The sequence below is a fragment of the Taudactylus pleione genome, unplaced genomic scaffold (assembly GCF_031769625.1).
Source record: "Taudactylus pleione unplaced genomic scaffold, aTauple2 ptg001865l, whole genome shotgun sequence".
NCBI lineage: Eukaryota > Metazoa > Chordata > Amphibia > Anura > Myobatrachidae > Taudactylus > Taudactylus pleione.
This window is the reverse complement of record NW_028286262.1, coordinates 311,050-332,205: the sequence shown is the minus strand read 5'-3', so window position 1 is coordinate 332,205 and position 21,156 is coordinate 311,050. Positions and strand designations below refer to the sequence as shown.

The following is a 21,156-nucleotide window of genomic DNA, read 5'->3' as shown; positions in this document are numbered from 1 at the left end:
CTTCGCATTCAGCCTCCCTCTATCCCTCCTGTGGCGCCTTGGGATTTGGCTGTTGTCCTTATGGCCCTCCATTTGAACCCCTGGACTCAGTGGATGTCAAATGGGTTACAGCTAAGACTGTTTTTCTTTTGGCTATTGCTTACGCCAGAAGAGTGTCAGATTTGGGGACTCTCTCTTGCCGTTCCCCATTTCTTGTCTTTCCCAGGACAGGGCTGTGCTCCGGACTCGCCCTGGGTTCCTTCCTAAGGTGGCTTCTAGTTTACACATTAATGAGGAAATTATTGTACTGGCCCTTTAATTCTCCAGACCTCTCGGCAGGTGAGGCCTCATTGAATATGGTACATGCCAGTTCCCTTCGGAAGTCAGACTCCTTGTTTTTCCTCTACGGGATGGGATGGCCAGCCAATAAATAAATTTTGGCTAGATGGCTTCGTATGGCAATCTCCGAGGCTTACATTCATGAGGGCCTTCCAGTGCCACCCTCTGTTACTGCTCATTCTACTCGGTCTGTGGGCAGCTCGCCGTGGCGCCTCGGCTGTTCAGCTTTGTAAGGCGGCCACGTGGTCTTCTGTCCAGACCTTTTTGAGGAATTATGCATTTGATACCTTTTGCCTCTCAGGATGCTTACTTTGGGCAGCGGATTCTCCTCTCTGCACAGGAGCTTCCCCACACTTAAAGGGACTGCTTTGGGACATCCCGAAGGTCTCCCTGTGGAGCCTATGGACCCTGATTTAAAAAATTAGAGATATGGTAAGAACTTACCTTTGTTATCTCTCTTTCTACGAAGTCCATATGTAGGGTTCAAGGTATGATCAAGACCTTTTTCACCAGCATATATTCCCAGTTTACTATAGATATGTCACCGACACGTACGACCCCCTTACTCCCATGTTATAACCCATTTCCTTTATCTACAGCAGGTACATTTTGTCTTTGGGCATCATTTAATCTGCTAAAACCTCTCTAATACAGCAGGACCCTTCCACATCTTGCACAACCCCCCTCCTAAAATATAAAGATGCTTAAATGCTCTCAAAAGCATATTCTATGGTCAAACAATGAAGAAAGCACCAATCACTGATTAGGGAGCATTCACAGACTACCAATCATATGCAGATTGTTAGTGATGACGACCATCGTCATCATCCAGTATTTGCACTTGTCTACCTGCAAATTACATGACTTTCCAGTGCTGTGCATGTTAGCATTTATGTGAACACGCCCTTATTCTACTTGGCCTATTTGATGCAGTCGTCAGTGACAGAATGACAGAAATCTGCATGGGTGCATGTTTATCAACACACTGCTCTGGCCATGAGCAATTCCACATCTGTTTCACCATGCTAGGTGGTGTAGTGCTCTCTATGCATTAGCCCCAAGTGGGTATTAAAGTTATTTTACCTATTTCCTGACCTGACTGATAATATAATTTTACAGGTAAATCAAAATACTGGCTGGGATGTTATAGCCTCTGATTTTTTTTTTTTTTTAAATGGAGCAAAAGTCTGAAAATAAATTGTTAGAAATTCTCCATTGCAAACCATGCGTCAACGCAAGTCTGCATTCCACTTTTTCCAATGTTCTCAATAGAGATCACCAAGTTCCAATGTCATTATTACATGCTGAAAAATAGAGGTACCACTGGACGGCAAGAAAGTGTAAACATTTTTTTTCTTAAACGTGTAGACCATGCCACCCCCTTTGTTAAATAAGACCAGGCTATTTACTATTTACTTCCTTATCCTCTATTGTTCTTTGTTGTCGTTTTTCTGGATATCTTTGGTTTATAACAGGTTCATGGTTTTGCCTCCTCACTTTTCTCCTCATAGGTCAGGTGCCCCTTCCTAGAAATAACTGGACCAATGATGAATAGCATGAGACTCTTTGTTCACCTGGGCAGTGGTCCTGGGTAATAAAATGTATATTTCTGCCCATAACAATGAAAAATATATTTTTGTGTGCCTGATGTTTAATTAAAAAAAAAAAAGTGCCCCCATAACTGAAAATAAATGATTAGTCGTTTTAAGAAACAAAATTGTACCCTGCTACTTGTTAAAATAATATGAAAGTGCCTCCTTATATAGGAATACATTTTTGCCCATATACTGTATATTGTCAACATTTAAAAATTACTTATGTTGTTAGAAAACTCTGTCACTGCAACGGCTTTCCGGCAGCTTATACTTCTAGCTGATGTCTGCCCACAGCCTATGGTTGAGTCTCCCATATTCAAAATGCTTGGGACCAGGAGTATTTTGGATATCGGAATATTCCGTATGTTGGAATATTTGTATACCATAATGAAATATCTTGGGAACGGGACCCAAATCTAAACACAGCCTGCATGTAATTTTATACAATATTTTCAATAGTTTTGTGACTCAAAGTTTGTGTACATACATTAAATTTATTTATGTTTCATATACACCTTATACACACATCATGAAGGTGATTTTATACAATATTTTTAATTTGTCCTTTAAACAAAGTTTGTGTACATTGCCCCATCAAAAAACAAAGGTTTTACTATCTCAGTTTTACTAACAAAATTCTGTATTTGGATATGGGAAACTCAACCTGTAGTTGAGAATAGGAATCAGGCCACTGTGATTGAGCTTATTTGCTTGCATGTAATGAATCTGCCCAATAATGTATTTTTTTTATATATATATATATATATATATATATATATATATATATATACTGTATATCTTTTTCAAGCTATCGAGGGTAGGAGGGAATGCTACCTTTTCCATCTTATATATAAAAGTCATTGGTCAATTTGCTTGTCTGTCCAGTTATGCATTCGGACACACCTGCATCAAATGGGATGAAACCAACGTGAGGTGGTCCAGTTGGATCCTGGACAGATTTTAGGGGTGTTAGGGTCCCAGACAGACCTCCTGTTAGTGTACGCTGGGCAGATGTTTGACCTGGGAAGCCTGTTCTTGGCCTTCCACTGGATGGATTCGGACAAAAACGTCCCAGAGTGGTAACATTGGATCCTAGAAGACATACTAAGGGGTTGAGGTCCAGGCCAGTCCTCCCGTGGAGTACGCTGGGCAGAACTTTGACCCGGGGACCGTTCTTGGCCTTCCACTGGATGGATTTGGATGAAAACTTCACAGAGGGGTGGCAATTGCTCTGACATGCCTAATTGAGAGGTCGGGGTCCCGGTCGGACTTCACGGCGGAGTGCACCAGGCAGAACTTTGACCCGGGAGCCTGCTCTGGGCCTTCCACTGGATGGATTTGGACGACATCACATTATTTGGACGAAAACTTTACAGAGTGGTAACATTGGATCCCAGAAGATATACTAGGGGCTTAAGGTCCCAGTTCGTCCTCCCGTTGGTGTACGCTGTGCAGAACTTTGACCAAGGCCGGAGGGCTGGAAATCTGGACAGCTTGAGGGAGCATGAAATGTAGAAATGGATCTTAGATCCGTAACTTATTTACGATATAGAGTAAACAAACCGAGATAAAACTAACAGGCGGCCGTCATACTGTGTAGCGCCCCATAACTTCCGGAACCCTGGATGGCGCCTTCTGTCCATTTTGGTGCCCGGAGCTCGTGCTCCACTGGAGCCACCATTGCTACGCCACTGCACACTGGTAAGTCCTGGGTGCAGGGTGTGCAGTGCAAAATGAAGAACACTATAGTGGCAGATGTGATGTTTTATAGAGAGTAACCTGGTGTTACATAGTGTGAGCCCACCAGAATTGGCACCTGGTTATCAGAGGGGCTGTCACGCAGCCTTCTTCATATCACCAGCTGGTCTTCTGTTTGGCTCCAGGAAGTCGGAGTTACAAAATGGGCACCAACTTTACCAAATAATGGAGCTTTAAGAGCATGATATCTGGGTATGTGGCACTGCCTGTGTAAAGAATAAGGGGAAGGGGAAAGAGAAGGGAGAAAAAACACCGCACAGGTAGAACTACTACTTAGGTTTAGAGAAAAGTTTAGACAAGGAACGCTATCACCACATGTTTCCCATATATATTAAACAATTAGTACATAAAGGATTTGTGGTGGTGCTACTCAAGAGTAAACATCAATGGTTTTGGGTGGTTTAAGCTCTGCATGGACTGGCATTTTGGCAAATTATAGCTGCCTGCTAGAGAGAGAAATCCTGCAAAGGTCTGTGCCAGCAGCTGGCGCTAATAGTCTGAGTGCCTTCACTCAGCTTGGTACCCTGGTTATCTTAAGTGACAGTAGCTCCATTAGGGAACATAGGGCCTGATTCAGAGCCGGTCGCTATTTGCGCTCGCTCGTCCAGAAAATAGGGGTGGCTATTCAAATGAACCGTTCGCTGTTTGTGGTCTGTTCACGCCTCTAGGTCTGAATGAGCGAACAAAACTTGCGGTCGTTTTTTGGGAAACTACGCCCCCTGTCCGCTCGCATCCTACGTCATGTCCGCTCGCTCTGAATCAGGGCCCTCCTCCATTAAAATGGAGCGTCCTCCTGGACGCTCGTATAGCTGTGGGTCACCACCCACAGCATATACGAGCGTCTAAAAAGATGGCCGCGATGGTCTTGACCATCGGACTTGCGAGTGAAACCCTGCGGTCGGGTTTCTCAGCCACAAGCCCTGGAGTGATTTTGGCTCTATCAGAGCCAAAATCACTCCCACTGACATCACTAGTGATGTCAGTGGGGCCGGCTTCAGACAGTAGGCATTCCCATGGGAACGCCTCCGTCTGGCAGGCACGCCCACCAAAGGGGGCGTGCTGTCAGTCACCATCGACAGCACGCCCTCTTTGGTGCGAGACTCCGAGCGACGGATTCCCCGTCGCTCGCCGGGTGTCGCGCATGCGCACGACGGAGCTCCCTCCGTCGTGCGCATGTGCAGTGGGGAACATCGACCCACTTGCGAGCGTACTGCCGCTTGCGAGTGGGTCTGAATGACCCCCAAGGATGGGAGTCACATAATTGAGAAGATAATAAATCTTATGGCGCATACACGATACGATAAAAATGCATGATATGATCAATATTGATCATATCGTGATCATTCATATTGTGCATTTTTTGGTGCCTACCAACGACCTGTGATACGTGGAGAAGTATGGACATAACGATATCGTCCATCACCTGTGCACGCAGGCCGACCTGGTCGATATTGACCAGGATACATAGGGGTCGCTGGCCTGTCGTTGGTGGTGTGCTGGATGATCGATATCGATCATCCAGCACATCCGGGAGATTGTTCAGTGATATCGTTATCGCTGACGATCGCCCCGTGTGTATGCACCATTACCCTGGAGAAATGGGCTTAGCTAGACATATGCAGGCCCTATAGCAATATTTCCACGGGGCCCCCTTAGGTCTAGCTACGCCCTGGTAACCTGTTTTAGACCCTGCACCACTACACATTGGCCCCCACAGTAAAAAAAATCAAACACATCGGTTGCCCTAGCCCCACATAAAAGGCTTACCTGACCTGTCGGCTCAGTCCTTCCCTCGCCCTCAGCCGCGGGCAACACCGGCACCTGGAAGCGGAGCTGTGCAGTCCAATCAGGTAGTGGACCTGTAAAGGTAGCTGCTGGCTGCAGACTAGTGGAGCCAGAGATGATCTGCCACCTGCGGGGCCAACGGTCGGTGTCTGGTCCTATCTTGAGATACCAGCATCTCAGTCTCCCCACTCTCCTTCAAAATGGAGGGTGTTCCTTATCAGCATAGGAACCCCTAGGAACGGACCTGAGGTGCTGCGGAGCTCATAGCAACTGCACCCACAGTAGCCATACCTCTGCCTGGAGAACAACTGCGTGCTGACTGAAGAGGTAAGGGGTTCTGGGAGAGAAACCCCACCCTGGTCTCTGGGATGCACCTGGGCAGACACAATTAGGAAGCATTATGTAACAGTATTGTATATCATGCATATACATGTGACTATAAAATAAAAGGGATGCCCAACGAGCTATCAGTATCAGCCGGAAATAGATTGTCAGCTCCAAAAAGAAGCGAAAGCCAAATATTCAAAAGAATCTGCTCTGTGTTTTAATAACGCAGCGCAGGTTCTTTTGAAAACACATGTGCCTATAGCTGGCAATATTATGTTTGGCTTCTGTGAGATCCTATCTAGAAACAATCGCATTGCAGTTATAGCCTACCTCTCCTGCAGCTCCTGCCATCTTAAATGGGCGGCTGTCCCATGGCAGCAGCAATCAGAAAAGAGGGAATGCAAACCTCATAAGAGCAACATAAAATAAAAATAATCATTGTTGCGCTGACACAAGCCTTTATAAATGTACAATTAAAATACAGATGATTTCATACAAATTAATAGGTGATCATTAGATACATCTGTATCAACTTAGTTCTAAAGCCGGCTACACGCGGATCGTATAGTGTGTATGCCCGATCGCTCGTTCATCACAAGGTCCCATCTGCTGTGCTGCACAGCAGATGGGACGATGCATTGAACGACACCATGCTGCTAAATGCAGCATGGAACAATATTTTGCGCGGCCGTACACTGGATTGTGTAGTGAGTGTGGCTGGCGCAATGTATCGCTCCATGGCATTGTGCCATCGGCTAGGTACACATCATATAGTGTGTACCCAGGTTAAGTGATACAAAATGGTTACTTGAAATTGGCCAATTAAAGTACACACAGCTACTGAATTAGCAATTTGTTATTCCTACTAATACCCCTTTTACACCGGAGCTAAAACCCAGGTTTTTGAAGGGTTAACCCGGGCAGCTCCCTGGTGTAAAAGGGGAGAGAGTTGGATCGCCGGGTCGAGTGACCCGGCAATCCAACCCAGGTAACTAGCGGGGTTTAACACGGGCGTAGCCCGTGAAACCCTGCTGTGAGAACAGTACACTCCGGGTCACGATGACCTGGAGTGCGCTGCTAGCCGTCCAGATTGGTCCGGCTTCAGTGGCGCTTGGAGATGACGTCATCTCCAAGTGACCACTTTCACTCCGCAAAAGCCGGGTCTATGCAGACCCGACTGCGGTGTGAGCGGCGCTGACTCAGGAATATCCCAAGTCGGCGCCGGCAAAATTCCGGGTCTGATCCGGATAGGAACTTTGTTCCAACTCCGGGTCAGACCCGGAATTTAGGTGAAAAGGGGTATAACATGCAGTTTCAGCAGTCTGATACCCCTTTCACACTTGCTGCAAAAACAAGGGTTATTACACGGGAACACGCAGCAACCCTGGTTACTGTGCAGTGTGAAAGGACCAGGTTGAAATAACCCTGGTCACAAGCAAGGTTGAACACTTGCCTCATGATGCTGTGTGAACGGATAACCACGAATCAATGCTACCCAGGTCCCGATCACAAGCATATGAAGAGCCTATAGGAGATGATTTCCAAGTGAAGCTTGCGCTACTCCTGGGGGCAATAATAAAGTAACGTTTGGTCACCGCCTGCAGTGCAGCCTTTTCCTGACTGTAGTGCTGCTGACTTGGGCGAGTGGCAGCCATCTTGTGGAATCCAGCTGGCTGCTCAGGGTTCTAAAACATTTCAGGTTGCTAGGCGGTTTCCGGAGCGTAGTTCCGAAAGACATTTTTCACAGTAACTTCCTGGAGTGTTTCCCCTGAACTATAGCACTCCTTGTATCACTTATGATAGTCCTGTGCTGGGATATACTCAAGGTGCATACACACACACAACGATTTTTTGAACGATTATCGTTAACCATATCGTTCAAAAAATCGTTCACTTTCTAAGTTAAAACAATGATCGATTATCGTTCATGCGCGTTCACGTTTGTAGTTCAGTCAGACTGACCAACTCAACGATTTTCATTAAGGGAATATGCAAATATCGTTTGTAGTTCCAAAAAATTGTTCATTACATTTTAAAAAATCTGACAGAAAATCGTTGTGTGTATGTAGCTTAAATCATTGGATTCCCAACACCAGTAATGGCACAGTAGTGGTGACAGACAAAGATTAGCTTTCTACCATTGTGCTTGGCAGAGGGATGCCGGCCATACCACCTCACACTTAACCAACAGGATCTGTAGCATTATAATCAGATTTTCATGTTCATGGTCACCCTGGGGGGGTATTTATCAAAGCTTGGAGAGAGATAACATTGTGAGAGATAAAGTACCAACCAATCAGCTCCTGTCATTTTCCAAATACAGCGTGTAAATTGTAAGTTAAGAGAAGCAGATTGGTTAGAACTTTATCTTTCACAATTTTATGTGTGTAGAATTATACAACGTGCTGATTACAGCAGACAAGAGGGCCTGAATCAGCAAGGAACGCAGTTGCTAAAACACATGCAATCGGCCGATTGCTGCGTACTGCATATACATGGGATCGGTATGAAATGCCGCCGGATCTATGGGCCTGATTCAGAGCCACTCGTAAGGGGCAGCTCGTTCGCTCCGAGCGATGTTTGCCCAACTGCGCATGCGTACGGATCGTTATACGCATGCGCGAACTAGTCAGTGCGGTCGAAATTCATGTGCTCACAAAATAGCGAATGCCTGATAATTTGAGTGACAGAATGAGGCGTTTGTGGGTGGTAACAGGGGAAGGTGCTTGAAAACGGGGAGTGGAGATCCGATCGCAGGCGTGCTTAAAGGTCAAAACGGGCGTTTTATGGGTGTGCATAATTAAAACAGCAGCATCATTGACCACGTCACTGGGTTATTTAATAGCCAGAACTGCTCGCAAAATTGTGGTAGCAAAAACCAACCACAAGAATAGCGAGCAGTTCATACGCTGGTCGATGTACTCGATTAATCTAATAAATAGCGGACATGACGTAGGATGCGAGCGGCCAGGGGGCGTAGTTTCCCAAAAAATGACCGCAAGTTTTGTTCGCTCGTTCAGACCTAGAGGCGTGAACAGACCGCAAACAGTTCATTTGAATAGCCACCCCTATTTTCTGGACGAGCGAGCGCTAATTGCGTCCGGCTCTGAATCAGGCCCTATGTCCGGTGGTTAAAATCCCGGCTCTGAATCAGGCCCTATGTCCGGTGGTTAAAATCCCGACACCGGAAGACCGGTAGCAGTGAAGATCCCGACTGCTGAAAAGGTAAGTATAAACTAACCCTACTCCCCCTCCCTTAGTGGTGCCTAACCTCCTCCCCTAGTGCCTAACCCCCCCCTTAAGTGCCTAAACCAAACCCCCCCGTCCCCGAAGCCTTAACACAAGGCTCCCAGGGGGGTGCCTAACCCCCCCTTCCCCTAGCCTAAACCTCCCAGTGGGGGTGCCTAACCTAACCTCCCCCAAGCTTACTTTCGTACGGTATGCCGGGCGGGCTCCCGTCATAGGTATAATGACAGGCGTCGGGATTTTGACACCTGTCATTAGTACCGTGCCGGGATTAAACAGGAAGCCGACGGTCGGCATTTCCACCGTCGACTTTCTGACTGCAACCATCACACAACACGTGCTCAAACAAGTCACTGCAATCAGGACTGCAATCGCAAAGACTATGCAGACCCATCGCAGAGTGAGTGACAGAAAGTACCGTTTGTGGGAGGTGATGGGGGAGTGGTCTGCGAAAAGCAGACGTCTCAGTGCGTTCGCATGACGTTGCGGGGACATCAATAAATTAGCCACTGCAATGCCCTACAGTCTGAGGTCTCATAGCTTGCTTAGAAGTTAGCAATTTCTGAGCAAGGTCAGTGCTTGTGCAAGTGTGCGTGAGGCTGCGATGATACTCGATTGTACTGATGGTTTCGCAGTCTTGCTAAACAGTACATATGTGTGCTAAGTGTGAGTCCTTGTGCACTGCTGTGACGGGATAACGATCGCAATGGAAATGCAGTTGTGAGCCATAGAGATTACGCTGCGTGTTGTGTAATGTCTGGCAGTAGAGCACACGAGTCGACACGATCACACCCGTAAACAGGCCGGCCACAGCCCACCAACTGCGTCACTCAGCAGCGTCTAACTAGCTCTTCCGCCCGGCGTTGCTCTCTGCCACTCCCTTCAGCCTACTCATTGGCACATGCACCTTTTACGCTGCAGCCATTGGGCGATTTATATCTATAAGGAGGACACATGATATCCAGAGACCAATGAGGACCGAGTGCGGTTTAAGATAGTATTTGAAAGTTGTGGCTGTTGTGTGATGTGAATCTGCAGCCGCAGTAGCAGGTGACAGTCGGGACTCTGGAGAGAGTGTGTGCAAAAGGTACTAAGGCAGCTCCGAGCAGCGGACACCGTGTAGTGATGTGTGACGGCGGCTGTCTCCCTGCACACTAGTCACAGCGCAGCATGTCCGTACTGTGAGTAATAATGTGCCTGACCTATGGTTAATGGCGTGCTCCCTAATACCTGCCATGCCGGCATCATCATCACGCGGAGGGGGTAATATTGTGCAATGAACACGTCACCCGGGACACAGGGATTTGTCCCCTTACATGCATACCATGCTAGTAACTCAGGTCTGACTACAGATAGTGTCTCACACGCCCCAGCCATCACGTTCACAGCATCATATCGGAGTTGTGCACAGTACTTTTTTTATGCCAGGTGTATAATGATACTGATAAAGACCTGACCTGTTTTCCAATTCCTTAAAAATAGTTCTAGTGAAAATACTGTTTAAAGCTGGGTACATATTAGACAATGTGTGTACCCAGTGATGGCAGATGCGATAGCATGATATATCGGGCAGTCTGTACATAGTGCACGATCTGGTGTATAGCGTTTGCTTGCCTCAGCCAGAAGCATGGTGTTGGCTGCTGGATCTTCTGATCTGCCGTGTGTGCACAGCAGATCAGATACGATTGACGTACAGTAGTGCCGTGTGTGCACAGCAGATCAGATACGATTGACGTACAGTAGTGCCGTGTGTGCACAGCAGATCAGATACGATTGACGTACAGTAGTGCGCAATCGTCCGTACTAAGTGATGTGGCCTATATATATATCGTTCAAATCTGCTCAGAACAATATCGTCTAAGTATCACTTAGTTGTCTTCATTGTTAATTGTTGGGGTCCGAGTGGACCCAGATAATATACTAACTTGCCGCGAGCACCGTAGCAATTCCTCATTGCTCCAACGTGCAGACAGCTGATCCGAAAATCAGCTGTCTCCCCGAACGGCTTCACCGCGCCTTTTTGAAGCAATGAAACTTAGCACTGCCGAGTCGGTTCTGCAGTGCTAGTTCGCCTGCGTAATGCGTTTGTTCTGCAGCACAACTGATGCTGATCGTCTGGATGCCGACTGCAGGCACCTGCTGGTGACTGACATACCTGACTCCATTAGGTGGGCAAATTTAAATGCATGCCCAGTTGTGATGTCAATGCAGACAAATCAGCCAAATGTGTCTGCCCTTACCAATAATTATAGGTCGGAGACCTGTCAGCCAGATGTGTACCCAGCTTTACTGTCACTTGTCCCTCATTTCACACCATAAAGAGCAATCTGAGACACCCCCTGGAAGGTTGTTAATGTTAGCAACATAATAGCAGTTACTTTACATAGGGCCTGATTCAGACCCACTCGCGAGCGGCTGTCCGCTCGCAAGTGGGTCGATGTTCTGCACTGAGCATGCGCACGACGGAGGGAGCCCCGTCGTGCGCATGCGCCAGACGCGACGAGCGAAGGACTTTCCTTCGCTCGTTGTGTCTGATCAAAGGGGGCGTGCTGTCGATGTTGATTGACAGCACGCCCCCTTTGGTGGGTGTGCCGGGGGCGTGCCTCCCTGACGGGGGCGTTCCTAAGGGAACGCCTACCGTCAGAAGCCGGCCCACTGACATCACTAGTGATGTCAGTGGGAGTGATTTTGGCTCTGATAGAGCCAAAATCACTCCGGGCCTTGCAGTTGAAAACCTCAACCGCAGGCTCCGGCTCGCAGTTTCGATGGTCGCGATGGTCAAGACCATCACGGCCATCAAACTGCACGCTCGTATAGGCTGTGGGTGGTGACCCACAGCTATACGAGCGTCCAGGAGGACGCTCCATAGTTATGGAGGACGGCCCTCATTCAGAGCGTACGGCTCTGAATGAGGGCCATAGTTCCCCTATACATGTTTTATCTGGTTGGGTATGAAATCCTAGCTGTCCCGACACCCATAGGAACGCATGCAAGTATTTTCCTAACCCTCCCTCTCCGGTGCCTAACCCCCCCCCCCACCAGTGCCTAAGCCTAACCTCCCTGTACCCTAAACCTAAGACCCCGGTGCCTAAACCTAACCTCCCTCCCTAGTGCCCAAACCTCCCCCTCGCGCACCCTAATCCTAACACTCCCTCCCCGGTACCTAACCCTAACCTCCCCCTAACAACCCGATACTTACCTGTGGGCTGCCGGCAGTCGGGATACTGGAGTCAGGATTTCGTCGCCGATATACAGACTGTCGGCATCCCGCACACCTGGATGCCAACTACATCCCATTTTATCAGTGTGATGCTGTATTGTGTAGATGTTCTACTCCTAATTCACTCCTATTAAGTTGGTTTTAGCAGTGTAGTAATATGTTGCACCAGTTTCTCTTAAGAATGTATGTGAATGGGGGCTTGGCATGGCGTAGGCAGCAGACCAGGGCCGGCTCCAGGGGGCATCCAGAAATTGGGACGTTACCTGATTACCATAGGGTATGCCCCCTAAAGTACGTTATTTGGGGGTGTGCCCGTATGGCACACCTCCCGTTAACGTCAGGCTGGGGGCAAGCCCAGCACTACGTCCGTAGCTGGGCTGCCCCCAGCCCTGTTCCTGCACTGACTGCGCGGCATCCATTCCTCTTCTCCGGAGCTGGCACAGCTGTGGAGGTGCACGACCATCCTCGGGACACTTCGACTCGTGGGCAGTGCCCGAAAAATGGGACTGTCCTACTGATATCGGGAATGGTCGGGAGGGGTGTGCCCTCAATGGGGTGGCATCCCTGTTTGACCACACTGGTCGAATGTTCCTCGAGCCAGACCTGCAGCACACTGCCAGAGCTCTCACATTTATCTTGCTCAAGCTCTGGTTTACCTAGTGGTCCTGTGCTGAAACTTGTTCATAGTGTGCAGTACCAGCTCCTGTTGCCTTGCTGTGCTTATCGGGTCTCTCAGGTGCCGTCCTATTACTTTCCTGGTCGTGCGTACCTGCGGACGGGTCTTGCTGCACTCTCTGTCCTGGGCTCTGCTGGTGGTCCTGTGTTGGCTTCTGCAGGAGGTGCCTGGTGGTCTCCGATGCCTGCTCACGTTGGTGGTGCATTTCTCTCTGGGGCCTGTGTTGGTGGAGTGATGCAGCCACCATCTTGTCCTGATACCTGCTGGCGGCTGCTTCCCGCTCTTTTGTGGTGCCTCTCTGGTCTTTGAGAGAGTGCCTGGGACTGCTGCTTGTGAATTATTGTGGCTGGACTTTATTTGTATTGATGGTGGCCATTCTGGATATACCGTTTGAGGCCCAGCCAAAAGAGAGGCAGCTTTCTCCTCACATTGCTGTGGAAGTTACCTGCTGTGCAGCATATGCTTACCTTCACACAAGTGTAAACTTCTCTAAGTGGCACATCACTCACGGTCTGAGTCAGCGCATCTCAAGGGAGGCCCTCCTTATTTTAGACATGGGTAAATCCAGGAACGCTGTGGCCAAGCTGGAACGATTTACCCACTCTTCTCTGGCCCCTCCACCTTTGGATGCTCCTGCTGAAACCCAGGTCTCTCAGTTAAGGTCCCTGGCTGGGAATACTCCAGACGAATCGCCGCCTTACATGCAGCAGGTCCTGCAGTCTATCACATCCTCTGAGCAACTGGTTACTGATCAGATTGGTCAGTTGCATATTGACATTTCTTTGCTCCGCCATGATATATGGGAAAGAGTTGGTGACGGTGAGCACAGAATATCTAACCTGGACAATATTACGAAGCCAATGCAGGATAACATTTCTGATCTCTCTTAGATGGCTGCTGTCAAGTCCAAGTTATCCGATATGGAGGGCAGGCTTAGACATAATAATCTGCACTTTGTAGGCCTACCTGAGTGAGCGGAGGGTTCTGCTCCAGAGAAATTTCTTGAGGATTGGCTGGTTCAACAATTTTATTAAAGAAGCTTTCACACCTCAGTTCGCTGTGGAACTTGCTCACCCCCTCCCCTCACAACCTCCTCCTCCTTGAGCTCCTTCCAGCACTTCTATTGCTCGTCTCCTCCATTTCAAGGACCGTAACACAGTGTTGTGTTTGGCTCTCCTCCATGGTCCCCTGAAGTATGAGAATCATTCTGTTTCTGTCTATCTGGATTTTGCCTTGGAAGTTCAAAAAGCACGGTCACAATTCTTGCAGGTAAAAAGAAACTTTGGGACATGCAAATACAGTACTCCATGCTCTTCCCTACTCCTTTCTTTAACAACCTACAGGATGGAAAGACTTGGCTTGTCTGTCACCCGCACCCACAATGCTGACTGCGTAGTATTAAAGTATATTGTTTGCTTTACTTCTGCAGTGATTATTATTGAGGTTTCTGTTTTTTTTATATGCTTTTTTTTAATTTTTATACTGTGTACTGATTTATATAGTGTTATTATTCCACTGGGAAACCTATTGTACTTATTACTTATGGGAGTGCTCTGCAAGAAATAGCTTTCAGTTTTCCTAAAGTCCCTGTTTTTAGGGTTTAGTAGTTAGGTTAGGGATCCAGGTATACCATAGGTGTAGATGGTCATACAGGGTGGGTTTGGGTTGGGACAGTTAGTTCTTCTTCTTTGTTTTAGTTTGTGGGGGGGAGGAGAGTTTTGGTTAGGGGATCAAAGTATGTCATTAGTTTAGGGGAATGGCCATACAGGGTGGGGTCTTAGGGGCGGATGTTTTTTTTTTTTGTGTAACAGTAGTCCATGTTTTGGGGGCTTTTTCTTTTGGGCTGACATCGCAGATCTCCCAGGCGGTACAAGTGGACCGGTCCCCCTGTGTACCTCTCCCCAGTGTACACAGCGCTATAGCCATCCCAGACACTGAATCTGGGCGGTTGAATGTAGCGGAAGGTGCAGTGAGTATATTTTCTCTGCATGGTATGTGACTTTTGCTAGTGCTGCTGTCTGTAACTTATTTCTACTTACTGTGAGCTTATACCTATCCTTTTCCTTCTCCTACGGCCCGGCAGGTGTGTGGGGGAAGGGCATTTTTCTGTGGACCTCACTTATATAAAACAAGTATTAGTGAGGTCAGTCACATACAGTTGTGTGCTACTCAGTACCATATTGTGGGCTGTTTGTGTTGCATACTGGTGGTTGCGCAGGTGTTGACACCATAATTCCTCTGGTGATACGTATTCATTGAGTATTTACTGTATCATGTCTGATGAGGAGATTGAGCGCTCCGGGGATCCTGTGTTGTTTTCCTGCAGGCGCTGTTCTGCGAGAGTGGATAGTGAAGACTTACCTACGGATGGTCTGTGCGGGCGGTGCCAGCTGGTACCTCTAAACTCCCTATATCGCAGGACTCTCCTTGGGCAATGTTTTCACAGGTGCTGGCGTCTATTATCGGTCCCAACAACGCTCCCTTCTCAGGCGTTGCCCCAGACAAACACCCCCCCCCCCCATTCCCCAGGTATCCCGCAGTTTTTGCAGTCTCCCCCCGGGTCCCGAACTGTGGGTCCCTATACGGGGCTGCCTGTGTATGTTCAGTCTCCACCTGTGACGCAGCAGTCTGTGGTGCCTGTTCAGAGTTTTCCTCAGTCGGCTCCTCCGCCTTGGGTAGATGTTCTCTCCAGCTTTGTACTGAGTCTGGCGGCCTCATCTTCAGCTTTTCAGTCGATGTTGCAAAGTGATGTGCCACCAAAGGCGTCTAAGCGTCCTGTTGTGTGTTCACTGACGGCGCAATTGTCGGACTCGGACGTGTCGTCAGATGATGGAGATTCATACGGACTCTGACTCTGATGCCGTGGGCCAGGAGGTAGAGACTAAGTCCTCCATTAATGTGCCAACATTAGTTAGGGCGGTGCGGGCTATCCTCCATATAGAGGATGATGCGCCGGCTCCTAGGTCGAAGTTTCCTAATTTTAAAAAGGCTAAGGTAACTTCGAATATTTTTTCCCCTGTCTGACCAATTGACTGATCATATGGCGGTGGCCTGGCAGTTGCCCAGTAAGAGATACCAACCGCAGAAAAGGTTGGCGTCTAATTATTCTTTTCCTGAAGCACATTGCAGGAAATGGGAAACCCCACCGGCGGTGGATTCCCATGTCACCCGCGCAATTGAGAGCGATACATTGCCATTGCCGTCTATCTCTTCTCTGAAGGATCCCACGGACAGGAAAGTGGAGACTTGTTTAAAGTCTATCTATTCCCTCTCTGGAGCTGTGGCCCGTCCGTCCATGGCCATCTCTTGGGTGGCTAAGGCCATTGAGAGCTGGGCCAACGCGTTGGAAGATACCTTTCCGGACGATGCTCCGGATATCTAGAGGGCGTTGGTGGGACAAATGAGAGATGCGGCTTCATATATTGGGGAAGCGTCGTTAGATGCTAGCCTGCTGACCTCTAGGGTGTCGGCTGCAGCTGTGTCGGCTCGTCGGTCCTTGTGGCTACGGTCCTGGAGGGCGGACGCGGATTCTAAAAAGGGCCTGGAGGCCTTACCTTTTAATGGGGAGTTGTTGTTCGGTCCGGACTTGGACAAAATAGTGGATACTCTGGCTAAATCCAAGTCTGCCTTCCTCCCTTCGGCTTCAGCGCCTACTAAGGTGAGGAGCTCTGCTTTTCGGTCCTTTCGGGTTCAGGGAAAGGCCAAAGGTCAGTCTTTCTCGAGGCAGTCGGCGTCCAAGTCTGCCTCTAAACCCAAGAAGTAGGCCTGGAGTGCCAGGCGCCCTGCTTCCAAACAGGAAGATAAACCCTCTGCCTGATGGGACGGGCCTCCAGAGTGGGAGGCCAACTTCTTCAATTTTTCCAGTGCTGGCACAATACCACCACGGATGCCTGGGTTCGAGAAATGGTCTCCCAGGGGTACGCCCTGTCTTTTCGGCACAGACCACCCCACCAGTTTTTCTGCACGAGTCCTTCTCAGGACAAAACCAAGGCTTTGCAGATTCAGGAGGCTATAGAGTCCTTGCTGAAAGCTGGGGTCATTGTTCCCATTCCTCAATCACAACGAGGGCTGCGATGTCGGAGGTGTCTTGAATCCTTGCTTGGGCGGAATGCCACATTCCAGCGATCTCGGCGCTCTTCATCCCCGGAGTCCTCAATTGGGAGGTGGACTTCCTCAGCCGTCACAACGTGCATCTCTGGGAATGGTCGTTTCACCCAGAGGTGTTTCAGGTACTCGTGGACAGATGGGGGCTGCCGGAGCTGGACTTGATGGCCTCCCGTCACAATCACAAGTTGCCCGTTTACGGGTCAAGGACAAGAGACGCAGGCGCATGTCTGGTAGACGCGCTGTCGGTGAAATGGGCGTTTCACCTGGCGTATCTGTTTCCTCCGAAATCCCTGCTACCTCGGGTCCTGCGGAAATTCAAGCAGGACGGCGGCACGCTGGTGGCTCCAGCGTGGCCCAGACGTCCTTGGTACTCCGTTCTGAGGAGCCTCTCCATCGACGCTCCGTACCTTCTTCCTCAGCATCAGGACCTATTGTCTCAAGGGCCCTGCCTTTACCCAGATCTGGGTCGGCTGTCTTTGACGGCGTGGCCCTTGAGACAGCAGTCTTAAGGTCTCGGGGCTTCTCTGGTTCGGTTATTAGTACCATGCACAGGGCACGCAAGTCTGCTTTTGCACAGATTTACCACAGGGTGTGGCGCACTTATTTTCAGTGGTGTGAGTCCAGAAACTATGATCCTCAGGTGTTCCGAGTTTCTAGGATCTTGGACTTTCATCAATCAGGTTTGGACCTAGGCCTTCGCCTTGCCTCCCTGAAGGTGCATGTGTTCGTGTGGTTCCAGCGAAGGATCGCTACGCTGCCTGATGTTCACACTTTTTCCCAAGGTGTTCTCCAAATCCAGCCTCCCTTCGTGGCTCCTTGGGACAGCGGTGGTTCTTCGTGTCCTGCAGGGTCCTCCTTTTGAGCCTCTTGAGTCGGTGGAACTCAAGTGGTTGATGTTTAAGACCGTTTTTCACCTGGCAATTGCTTCTGCCAGGAGGGTGTCAGAGTTGGGGGCGCTTTCCTGTCGCCCCCCTTTTCTGATTTTTCACCAGGACAGAACGGTGCTTCGCACTCGTCCTGATTTTTTTGTCTCAAGTGGTTTCGAAGTTCCACATCAATCAGGAACTTGTGGTGTCAGCTTTTCAGTCACCTATCGCTCAGCTGGTGAGGCTTCCTTGGATGTAGTCTGTGCGCTTAGAATCTATGTGGACCGGACTGCTTCTGTTAGGAAGCCTGATTCATTGTTTGTCCTCTTTGGTTTTCACAGGAGGGGTTGGCCTGCCAACAAACAAACGTTAGCCCGTTGGCTCTGTTCCGTTATTTGTGAGGTTTATACACAGGAGGGTTTACCTGTGCCAGCCTCTGTTAAGGCTCATTCCACTCGTTCTGTGGGTCCCTCTCGGGCTGCTAGACGTGGTCCCTCTGCTGTTCAGCTATGTAAGGCGGCTACCTGGTTTTTGAGGTTTTATGCGTTTGACACCTTTGCCTCTCAGGATGCATCCTTCGGGCGCCGGGTTCAACTTTCTGCACAAGAGCGTCCCCGCCCTTAGTTGAACTGCTTTGGAACATCCCCAAGGTCAACCCTGTGGACCCTGAAGTAGAAAGCAAGAAATATGGTAAGAACTTACCTTTGTTATCTCTGTTTCTACGAAGTCCATAGGTCCACAGGGCGCCCACCCTGACGCACCTGGTTTCATATGGGCTGTGTGGCTGGTCACCGGTTTTCCGTCTCCCATTTCTGTGAGTATGGTTCCTTGTGTGTTCCAGTCTTCCTTCTCTCTGTTTAGTCTCCTCCTCCGGCCTTGGCTGCTTACCAACTGAGGTGCCTGTGGCTCGGGGGCGGGCTTTAGGGGAGGATGGACCCAAGTGCATCCTGGGAGCAGCAAAAGCTTTAACTGCGTGGTGCCTGTGGATCCAGATCCAGCTGTACCCCAAGGTCAACCCTGTGGACCCTATGGACTTCGTAGAAACAGAGATAACAAAGGTAAGTTCTTACCATATCTCTTGTTTTTCGTCACTCTTGGGGGCGCGCCCGGCACTTATGTATATGTCGGGCTGCCCCCAAGCACAGCTGTCAGTGTGAATGGATGCTGGGCGCATGCGCCCAGCATCCATTCCACGGTGGTGACCGCTACACCGCAGTTCTCCCCACTTGCGGGACACTGAGAACCGCAGGTGGGGACAGCACCTGCAGGCTTTTTCAGCAGAGCGCTCCGCCAAAACAGCCTAAGGGGAACGCTAAAATATATATATATATTTTAGAATAATTTATTTTATGTATGTATATGTCAGGTGCATAAATATTGGGACATTGACAGAATTTTCATATTGTGGCCTCTATTCACCACCACAATGGCTTTGAAATTAAACAAACAAGATGTGCTTTTACTGCAGACTTTCAGATTTAGTTTGAGGATAATTACATCCAAATCAGGTGAACGGTGTAGGAATTACAATGGTTTCTATATGTGCCTCCCACTTTTTAAGGGGCCAAAAGTAATGGGACAAACTAAACAATCCTAAATCTAACTTTCACTTTTTAATACTTTGTTTCAAATCCTATGCAGGTAATTACAGCCTGAAGTCTGGAACGCATAGACATCACCAGACGCTGGGTTTCATCCCTGGTGATGCTCTGCCAGGCCTCTACTGCAAATGTCTTCAGTTCCTGCTTGTCCTTGGGGCATTTTCCCTTCAATTTTGTCTTCATCAAGTGAAATGCATGCTCAATCGGATTCAGGTCAGGGGTTTGACTTGGCCATTGCATAACATTCCACTTTTTAGCCTTAAAAAACTCTTTGGTTGCTTTTGCAGTATGCTTCGGGTCATTGTCCATCTGCACTGTGAAGCGCCGTCCAATGAGTTCTGAAGCATTTGACTGAATAAGAGCATATAATATTGCCCGAAACACTTCAGAATTCATTCTGCTGCTTTTGTCAGCAGTCACATCATCAATAAATACAAGGGAACCAGTTCCATTGGCAGCCATACATGCCCACACCATGACACTACCACCACCATGCTTCACTGATGAGGTGGTATGTTTTAGATCATGAGCAGTTCCTTTCCTTCTCCATACTCTTCTCTTCCCATCAATCTGGTACAAGTTGATCTTTGTCTCATCTGTCCATAGGATGTTGTTCCAGAACTGTAATGGCTTTTTTAGATATTGTTTGGCAAACTCTAATCTGGTCTTCCTTTTTTTGAGGCTCACCAATGGTTTACATCTTGTGGTGAACCCACTATATTCACTCTTGTGAAGTCTTCTCTTGATTGTTGACTTTGACACATATACACCTATCTCCTGGAGAGTGTTCTTGATTTGGCCAACTGTTGTGAAGGGGTTTTTCTTCACCAGGGAAATAATTCTTCTGTCATCCACCACAGTTGTTTTCCGTGGTCTTCTGGGTCTTTTGGTGTTGCTGAGCTCTCTGGTGCGTTCTTTCTTTTTAAGAATGTTCCAAACAGTTGATTTGGCCACACCTAATGTTTTTGCTATCTCTCTGATGGGTTTGTTTTGATTTTTCAGCCTAATGATGGCTTGCTTCACTGATAGTGACAGCTCTTTGGATCTCATATTGAGAGTCGACAGCAACTGATTCCAAATGCAAATGTCACACCTAGAATCAACTCCAGCCCTTTTACCTGCTTAATTGATAATTAAATAACGAGGGAATAGGCCACACCTGTCCATGAAATAGCTTTTGAGTTGATAGTCCCATTACTTTTGGCCCCTTAAAAAGTGGGAGGCACATATAGAAACCGTTGTAATTCCTACACCGTTCACCTGATTTGGATGTAATTACTCTGAAATTAAATCTGAGTCTGCAGTTAAAGCACATCTTGTTTGTTTCATTTCAAAGCCATTGTGGCGAATAGAGGCCAAAATATGATTCTGTCAATGTCCTAATATTTATGCACCTGACTGTATATATAGCGTACGGTTCTACTTGCATGCTTTGTCTATTCTGCTGTTTTGGGTCCATATTTAAAATTTCAAAAATAACACTTTTTTTTTTTTTTTATAATAACGTGTGGATACCTGGTCAGTGGTTCCCAAATTGGGTGCTGCGAGAGGCATTTGCAAGGTTGGTGGTCCAGGACCAAATCAAATTTCTTTATGATCAATATGATAGGCAAATCCAGTGCTGGTGCCTGACCATCATAAAATATGTGGACAAACG

At 48.2% G+C, this 21,156-nt stretch overlaps 1 protein-coding gene across 3 annotated transcripts in view; it reads left to right on the top strand.

Annotated features, from left to right (window-relative positions):
• Positions 1-9,982: 9,982 nt before the first annotated feature.
• The window catches only part of LOC148436254 (uncharacterized), a 35,223-nt gene continuing 24,049 nt past the window's right edge, over positions 9,983-21,156 (top strand). Inside the window, exon 1 of one of the 3 annotated variants that reach the window (XM_088465123.1) lies at positions 9,983-10,116. The gene's annotated coding sequence lies outside the window, so the exon portion shown is untranslated. The other 2 variants (XM_088465121.1, XM_088465122.1) reach the window with 2 other exon arrangements.